Source organism: Tamandua tetradactyla, chromosome 7 (assembly GCF_023851605.1).
Source record: "Tamandua tetradactyla isolate mTamTet1 chromosome 7, mTamTet1.pri, whole genome shotgun sequence".
NCBI classification, from domain to species: domain Eukaryota; kingdom Metazoa; phylum Chordata; class Mammalia; order Pilosa; family Myrmecophagidae; genus Tamandua; species Tamandua tetradactyla.
The window spans coordinates 19,747,150-19,756,444 of NC_135333.1; the positions used below are offsets into that span (position 1 = coordinate 19,747,150).

At 45.4% G+C, this 9,295-nt stretch overlaps 1 long non-coding RNA gene across 1 annotated transcript; it reads right to left on the bottom strand.

The window, feature by feature from the left end:
* Positions 1 to 661: 661 nt before the first annotated feature.
* Positions 662 to 8,683, bottom strand: LOC143689513 (uncharacterized). The gene is made up of 4 exons (XR_013178811.1): positions 8,392 to 8,683; positions 2,526 to 2,919; positions 1,627 to 1,837; positions 662 to 928 (listed from the first exon to the last, which is right to left on the bottom strand). It is a non-coding gene; the product is annotated as an uncharacterized LOC143689513 (long non-coding RNA).
* Between the last annotated feature and the right edge of the window lie 612 nt (positions 8,684 to 9,295).

A 9,295-nucleotide genomic window follows, 5' to 3' on the forward strand; every position in this document is an offset into this window, starting at 1 on the left:
GTTTTTTGAGAAAGAGAAAATGAGAGATAATTAACACATCTCAGTGTTAAAGAAAAGCTGGGATGATGCAGACATAACACTACATCAGACAATTTTCGGCATTCATTCATTCAATAAAGATTCATTGAGCACCAATGAGTGACTATATCGACATAGTGAAATCACCACGAGGAAGACTCAGCTATATATTCAAGGAGCCCATGGTCCTGTCTCGCTCAGGAAACAGACTTTTAAAGAAATTGTTATGATGCAAGATGATCGGCCCCTGGCAGCTTCGTGATGATGGGCTGGGCAGGGCCAGAAAACCCTGGAGTCAGACCGGAGCTCTTCTCATCCATCAGGGTCACGTCAGTCTCTGTTCCTGAAAATCAGCCAGAGTCACTGACACATCCAAAAATAAGTGGACCCCTCTGGTAATCAAACAAAACCCAAGGCCACAGAAAGGAGAGGGCTGGAGGTTATGTGCTGCAGCCTGGAAGAACATTTACTTTTCCCTAAAGTCTCTCTCGGTTTCCCAGGCATCCCTCAGCCCTGTGCCTTTCAAGCTCCTTTAACATTCGGATTCAAGTGGAAAAGAATTCCTTTTCCTTATTTCCACTCAGCACAGCTGAGACAGGCAGTACTTTTCAGAAGGAACTTCATTTTACACCACCACAGAAAACACAAAGGGAGAAAGAAAGGGGAAACGAAGAAAATGCAGAGAGCTGTAAAACAGTTATGCTCACAAAACGCAGATTGTGTATCCTGTGACAGGCAACATTCCCAGACCCATGGGCTGAATTCTGATACACATTTCTGAAACTCTGCTCTCCCATTCCCTCGAGGGATTCCAGGCTCACAGATGTGAGAAGAGCGATGGCGGGCAAAGGCGAATTCAGACTCTCCAGGAAGTCAACATCTTTGGAAGAAGCAGTCTCTTTGTGGCTCACTGTGGGGAAACTGGCCTAGGGCTAGTTTCAGACATTATGTGTGTCTTTTCCCATTGGTGGGAACACAAGGTCCAATGTTTCAGGTGTGTCTCTTGTATGACCCTCGGTCTGTCTTCCCTGTCCCCATTCAAATGCAGGCCTTTATTAGATCTCCTAAAACTTAAAACAAAAAAACCCCGGCAATGTGGTCTGCCTATGGAGATGAAAGAAGAAAGCAGAGAGTACAGAATGAAATTAAAACCTATGCTTGGCTCCCTAAACCGTATGGCCCGGGAGGGGTGGAAAGAGGCTCCTTTCCTTTCTTTGCACAAAGATGCCCTATGGGCAAGTGGAGACCCTGGGAGGTGAGACACCCCAGGACCAGGCCAGCTAGACAGAGTTCCTTAATGTCCAGACAGACGACAATGGGGAGCTGCTGGAAGTGGGCCACGGCCTCAGCGAGGGGAGCTACGGGGCCGCCTGGGGAGGGGGGCTCTGTCCCAGCCCTCAGCAGTGCTGCAACGAAGGGGACAGCGCCGAAGGGGACAGCGCCGAGCTGGGGCTGACAATGGTCTGCCTGGCCCACGCGCATACCTGAGGGGCGCCACTCACATAGCCTCTCCTCCACGGCTCCCAGGTGTAATTTAACATCATCGTGTGTGCGGCCATTTGATTCATCTGCCCCTGCCCCCGGACTGACTGTCCCTTGTGGGCTTACCTTTATTTTGCTCTCGTGTTGCATCTCTTTCGCTCTCTTGTATCCCCAGCACTTAGCAGGCTCCCCGTAACTGATCGTTGAGTGAGTGAATAAGTGAGTCACCTGCCGTTGTATGTGGGTACTCTGATGAACACGCTTTATAGTTGCCCCCAGCTTCCAATTCCCAGTTCTCCATGGGGGAAATGCTTTTCTTTTTCTTTTCTCTTGTTCTCTGATTCCAGCAGTAGAGTAATAGTACCATTAAAAAAAAAAAAAAAAAAGATTGTTATTCCTCTGTGATCTGTTTTCTTTCTTTCTTTTTTTTTCTCTTTCAGTTTCTCAGTTCCCCCCTTCCTCCCCCCACCCTCGGCCGTGGTTATTATAGAAATTTTGAAAAGTAGAAAAGAGTATAAAGAAGGTAGAAAAGAAAATCACTATGATTCCATGATAAAGAAGCTCTGACTTCTTTATCAGTTTTTCTTTCGTCAAACTGACCGTGGGCAGTTGGCAGATTTTCTCCAGGACTCTGACCTCTCTTAGGGGGCAGAGTAAGATTTCAAGGGCCTCAGCCTAAGGGTTTGTTCTCAGGCTTCCGTCCTTTCTCCACCCCAGCTGCCTCCCTCAGCTGTTTTTGTGGTTTGTCAAAAACATCAAGGACCCAGCGCCCCCCTGCTCTCCTCTCCCCTTACCCTGGGGTTTGCCCCAAGCCTTGGTGAGCCCTGGAAGGCTTGCTCTTCCACTCCATCGTGGAGATGCTGGAAATGCCTTTGGGCTGAAGCTTTTTACCTGCGAACTGGCAGCCAAACTTTCAGAGTGAACTGAGCTCCAGGTTTACAGGAGTTTGGGATTATGTTAATCTCTAGAACCATTATCCTTCCGCAGCTTTTCCAGTCCCCTCCCAGACTGGTGTCCTTACTTACAACAGTCAGACCAGTCAGCAGCATGCCACTCAGACCGGCACCTGACTAAGATGAGTTACAAGGCTTCTTCAAAATTACTTGCTTATGATTTTATAATTTCCGGTCTTTCAGGATGATGCTGGTTCTTTCTGAATGTCTCCTGGCATTAACACTGGTACTTTGGAAGCTACAAAAGAGGTACTTGCAGGGAAGGAAAGCGGTTTCATCTGCCGTCCAATCTGCCCCGCCGGCAGCTGCGGCCGGGGGAGCTCGGTTAAGGATTTTGAGGCTCGGTCCAGGCCCAGTGGGAAAGGGGCCCTGGCTGCTGAGCGACGTGTGCCGGGAGGTTCCCACACGGGGAGTGGAGGCACCCCCGATGGAAGAGAGGCTATGCCTTCAAGGAGCTTGGTGAATCCTATGGAAAAAACAAAGCCAAATATTTATACTCAAGTGAGTAAGGCCGTAGGAGTCCCCACGTGGGAGACATAAAAATGGACTGAAGAGTCCCAGAAGAGCGGGTGTGAGGCGGTGCTGAAAGGAAGCTGGACGACGGCTGGGCACAGAGGGGACAAGAGAACATTCCAGATGGAGAAAACAGCTTTGAGAAAGGGTCGCTGTGGCCCCTTTCAGGGAGCTGTGAAGAGACCTGCCTCTTCAAAGTAAATATAAAGCTTCAAAATACACCTGACTAGAATATCTTATCTTCATCTATAACAGATAAAAATTCATTGCAACTTTTAAAAGGGATGAATATTATTTTAAACTTTTTTGCAAGTGTTTAAAAACTGAGAAAAAGCACAGCATAACACAAATCTATTATTCATTGTTTATATTTTGTCATAGCCTCTTTTTGTTTAATGTGTTAAGCCTCTTTTTCTTTTTTTTTTTTTTTTTTTTTGGCATGGGCAGGCACCTGGAATCGAACTCTGGTCTCCAACATGGCAAGCAAGAACTCTGCCTGCTGAGCCACTGTGACCCGCCACTCTTTTTGTTTTTTAAAAAATAAAATATTGTAGGTAAAATTTCAGTCACTTTAACTTCCACCCATCCACCTTCCCAGAATCAGCCGTTGTCAGAAATTTGAGGTTTTAAATATTTTTGCATACCAAATGATGTATATACAGGCATTTCTCAACTGTTTTTTATACCTTTAGTTTCAAGAATTAATAGTAATTTTCTAGCTCAAGTCAACTCATACCCAAACCCTCTCTTTGTCAACCACATTTCCAAAGCCATTTTCTCTAAAGCCCCTCTGCACCCTCCCACCACTTCCCCTCCCCCTTCCCCCAAATATGCTACCCCTCCTTTCCTTCAGAATAAATCTTGTACTTTTCTTTCTTCCCTTCCTCCAAGCTCATGCCACATGATCTTTACCTTGTTTTGAACTCTCCTAATGCAAATATATAGAACCTGGCCTGTATAACTTTCCATCTTTATAAGTAGTTACTGTTTTGTTATGTATTCAGAGGAATTAAAATGTAACTGTTTGAGAGGAGAGGCCAGCTGTTCTCTTGTATCCATCATAGTCTACAGCACAGGACAAAGCTAATTTCAAAATAATTGGATTTTTTGGTAATCTTACGTATTTAAAAAATTTATTTAAAAACATTATTCTGAGAAAGAATCCATAGGCTTCACTAGACTACCAAAGGGCCCATGGCACCAAAAAAGGTTAAAAACATCGGCTTCCTGATGTTTAACTGGGAATAGAGATCACGTTTGCCAGTCTGTTCCAACAAATGTGCTCTTAGTAGACATGGTGTTTGTTATTTCCTTAAAGAATCCTTAAAAAGAGGGGGCATGTCCTTCTTTCCCTCTTCCTCCTCTCTGCTTCATGGATTGCAGATGCAATGACTGGAGCTCCAGCAGCTACCTTGGACCTTGGAAACAGACGGCAGTACCTTGGGCTTCTCTGTTACTTGCTGCTTAATCTAACCCAAACTGCTGCAAAAACCTTTCTGAAGATAAATGGAAAGTAGTGGTGTTTACTTAAAGAGTTTTCAGAAATGACCTCTCATTCTGTAGCAAGAATCATTTCAAACCTCCACAGTGACTTGTTTAGTGCCTTAACCTTGTAGCTAGTGTTTAGATAAAGGTGAATTGTGTGGGAACATATTTTATTTAGTTTCCCTTTTTTACACAACTAATGAACTTAATAAATTTGAAACTCATTTTTCAGCTACTTCTTTGGTCTACTAGATAAGAGAGATAGAAAGAATTTAGGAGTAGCCTGGCTTCATGCCCACCAACTCTCTATTTATGGTAGTGATTTTTTTAAAGAATATACCTTAAGGATTTTTAAAACCAAATAATGAAGGTTCTTTTGGCATGAATTTAGAATATATGTATGATATAACCATTGATAAAATGCTTTATTTTAGGATGCTGTGGTTATGGAAAGGTAGAGACTAGTAGGCCTTGTCCTAAAAAAAAAAAAAGATTATGATATAATTGGGATGATATATGCATGAAAAAATAAATAGCATACAACCAATTACATAAGAATGATGCAATCAGCAAGTGATACAGTAATTCAGATGAGGGAACAACTGTGGTCCTTGAAGCAAGGGTAGTGCTATGATAAAAGCAAAGGAGAAGTGACAACAGTGAAGGCTAGAAATGGGAATACCAGTTGTCTGGACAGGAGTTCTAGCCCAAATGGTATCTTCTCTATAAAGTCCTTCAGGTAGAACTAACCCATCTTTCCCCTGTACTTTCCTCTGGCTTTGTGAGTGCCTCTAACACCGTGCATATGCCCACAGGGTAATGGTCACCACAGACACTCTCAGGGCAGAAACATTCTAATCTTTAAGTCCAACACTTAGCAGGGCTCTGGGAACATGGCTACATGGGCTTCCGAAGAGCCGATGAATGAATGTCATCTTTGACAAGCGTGTAGACTGCACCTTTAAACAAACCATCCCCTCCCAATACTTTCTTTAAAAATTGTATAGAATAGTTGTTATAGAGTGATTTTTAAATATCTATGTAAAAGGAAATTAATATTGCTAACCCTGATCCCATCCCCCAAGGAAAACAGCATTTCTGGGTATATCATCAAACAGCCACATGCATATAGGTTTCACTTTTCAGACTTGTCTGGAAACCTGGGTCCAGTTTCTCTGTTCCAATATTTGGCGGATACAGTGAAAATACATATATTTTAGAGTGTTCTGACTCAAGCGGTCCTGAACATGAACCCAGAAGCAGAGGTGGGTGAAGTTAGCCCAGTCTTGATGCAACCCTTCATTGCATCAAACAACTGAGAACCGAAAGAGCAGCAGGCATGTTCCAGGTGCTGGAGGGCTCTGGGTGGAGAGGACAGAGGAGACTCTCCACAGGGAGCGTAAGGAATAACTCACCCCTCCATTTACAGGTGTCCAATTTGGAAGTTCCATGATGAAACACTCTCACTTACCTGGGGCTCCCTTTACATTTAACAAGGTCTTTATAAAAGGAAATACTTGCAAATATGGAAATTTATAGGCAGGTTCTCATAGATGGGGTGCAGATGGGGTCACAATGTCAGCCCATATCACCCTTGGCTTTGGGGTGTCTAGTGCACCCCAATGTATCTCTGGGGGCAGATGCATTGTAAGTGATGGGACTCAGGAAAGCTCATTATAACTATACTCCACCATTGCTTCCCAATTTCAGAAACTACATAAGACAGTCAGAACAGAAAATATTCTCCTCATTTTATAAACAAAGAGTTTGAATTCCAGAGACTAGAATTCAAATGCCTTGACTTGGAAGTGTTACGAGCCAGGACACACCCCAGGCCTCCCCACCAAATCCAGCTCCCACCTCATCACTGACAATAACCACAGTGAAAGACAGACTCGGGTAGGAGGGAGATTTCTGTGTCAGGAATAAATCCAAGTGGAGAATGAATGGAACGCAACAGGCTCTAGAGGACAGGGGATGCTTCTCTTCACCCAAACGCTCCACTGTCATTGTTCTCCATCTGCGGCCCACACATCGAAGCATTTGACCAGAAATTCACATTTCATCTCTGGCTCCTGCTTCCTAAGGCCTGGGAAGGTGGCATCCCTGGGCCTGTTGGCTGCAGGGTGGGCAGAGAATGTTTGGCCTGGGTGGCAGGCGGCGTCCCGCCTTCTTACCCACGGAGGTGCTTGGGCAATGTCTGTGGAATGAATGGATGAGCACATGAATATGGTTTAACACAGTTTTGAATCCTTGACAACTTTTTCTGCTAGGGAAAGCATTCTCTTAGCACTGAAAACAAAACAAAAAATCTCTGTTCAACACTGCCTGTAAACAGTCCGGTGTCTGTGCCTTTTCTCCTCCTCTAGCAGGGGAAGGGAGCAGAGCTTTCTTCTGTGCATTAGTTAGGGTGGAGGCAAAACTGCTCTCACAAAGAGACCCTGAAATGTCAGTGGCTTAAAAACACGTGTTAATATCTCTCTCATGTACAGTTCCGGGTGACTATTCCAGGCTAATGGGAAGCTGTCTTCTGCCTGATCATTCAGAGACTCGGGTTCCTTCCAAGTTATTGCTGTCCCATCCTTGTAGAATCATTGTCATCTGCATGGCCGAAGTTTGGTTGCTAGAGGTTCAGGCTGAGCAGATGATGGAAAAGGTGAAAAAACACGGAGGAGGAATTCCCATCCTCTTCGTGCCTAGCAGAAGCTGCGCATATCACTTCTGCTCATATTCTATGGACAAGAACTTTATCACTTGACGACATTCATAGCAAGGGAGGCAGGGAAATGTAATCTAGTTGTGCCCCCTAGAAGAGAGAATGGTTTTTGCATCTCCGCCACACCCCGCAGGCTTGCTATGAAGAAGTATCCAAGACTCCCCTCCCCGCCAAGCAGCCTTCGTGCTGGTTGGATTTCTTTTGGCCAGACCATTCGCACGGAAGGGCATCAACTCTGAAGGAGGCCAATGAGTAAGGGCTTGTCTTGGGACTGAAGACCCCGCAGCCTGGGAGGGTGACGGGTGAGAGGGAATCCACTGACAGTGATGGAACCAGGCATGGCCTATGTATGATAAATGGTCATTAACCACACAAGGTGGTCTCCTTTGAAACCTCAAATTTAAGTAAACTTGGGGTGCTCAGCTTCATACACCAGGGAATAAATGTATGGAATTTTTAGGCAAGTTTCTACGAACCAGGATACATTTAAACATTTAAACTTGATTTCAACAAGGATACCAATACCCCCAATGCACACGCTCACGGATGCTCACGCACACTCACACACGCTCAATGCTCACACACTCACATGCTCATATACTCATACATACGCCAACACAACACACACACATGCTCACAGATGCTCACACACACTCATATGCTCACACATGCTCAGTGCTCACACACTAACATGCTCACACATTCTCACATGTTCAATGTTCACACACACTCGCACATATGCTAACACACACTCACACATGCTCACGCACACTCATACCACGCAGCCCATCCCTTGGGGGTGGGCTGCTGTTGACAAATTGGGGGGGGGGGGGCTGCCCATCTTTAGGTGCTCGGACCACAGGGACATGCTACTGGAGAAGAGCTGGTCTTCACCAAATAGCACCCATCGATGTCACAAACACCTACAATAAACTGTTTAGCTGGTTTTGTCCCTAAGCCAGAACTGGTGGTTTCATAACAGACTTTCTCCCAGTCTCTTAAAAGACAAGAACTCTCTTCCAGGTACTTATAAGAACACCAGAAAGCTTTTAGGCAGGAAAAAAACAGCAAGTACTGAATAAAACCCACCAATGAACACATCTCTAGTTTGGAAGCTCTCAGGACGCCAAGCCGCCTCGTCCCCCCGCCCCCTGCCTGGCAGAGACACAGCCGGAGAAGGGTCCTTCCACAGACCCAGAGCCACAGCGTCTCCACTTCTCCCACCTGGGATTAGATCTCCACGGACACTCAGGACTAGCTTCGGACATCAGCGCCCCTTTCAGAACGTGTATTTCCACAAGGGGAAGGCAGATTTCTCCGTGTTAGTCTCACAGAAGCTCAGCTGCCCAGGCACTGGAAATTTTTACTCCATTTCCTGCAGCTTCCTGTTCTTCTCATCCCTAAGAAGGCGCTGTGGATTATCTCAACAGTGTCAAGATGTGAAATAAATTTTCATCCTAGCAAAAGGCAAAAAAACGTGGGAGTGGAGGTGGAGGTGGAGGTGGAGGGTGGAAGAGGGAGAGGGAGTTGGAAGTCAGAGACTGACATATTGCAGGCCAACAAAACATCTTTTGCTCTTTTGCAGCCCTAAGAATAAAATCTCCCTGTTCGTGCCGCACTCTTCTGCCCTATTATGGAGAAGTGGTTTGGGCTGTAGGAATGACTGTTCCCAATAAACAGAGGTGTGCTGCCCAACTTTCCCTTTCTTTCCCTTTGGCAGTCATACAGGCTCTGTTTGTGACCCCAGAAACCCTCCCTACCACCGATTACCCTGTGTTTAAATTAATAAAACCTCGTGGGGTTTACTGCTGTGTTTAGGGCCCAGCCCCATATTTGGTCTTTGGAAAAGGACATTTCCCTGCTGACTCATAGCCCTCCTGTTGCACGGGCATAAGAAGGAGAGGGGGACATGAGGAGACTGGGTGAAGCGACAAAAGTCTGAACAATAAAGCAAGGACATGGTGAGCATCTGTGCTGTTTAACTCTGTTTTTTTGCTTATATGAGCACCATTGACTATTTCTTTGATGAGAAGGGGCTTTTGGAGATGCCTATTCTGTCAGACGTAAGGAGAGACAAAGTGACAATCATGGATGAGTTTGACGGTCAAACTTGAGTTAGACTCTTGGC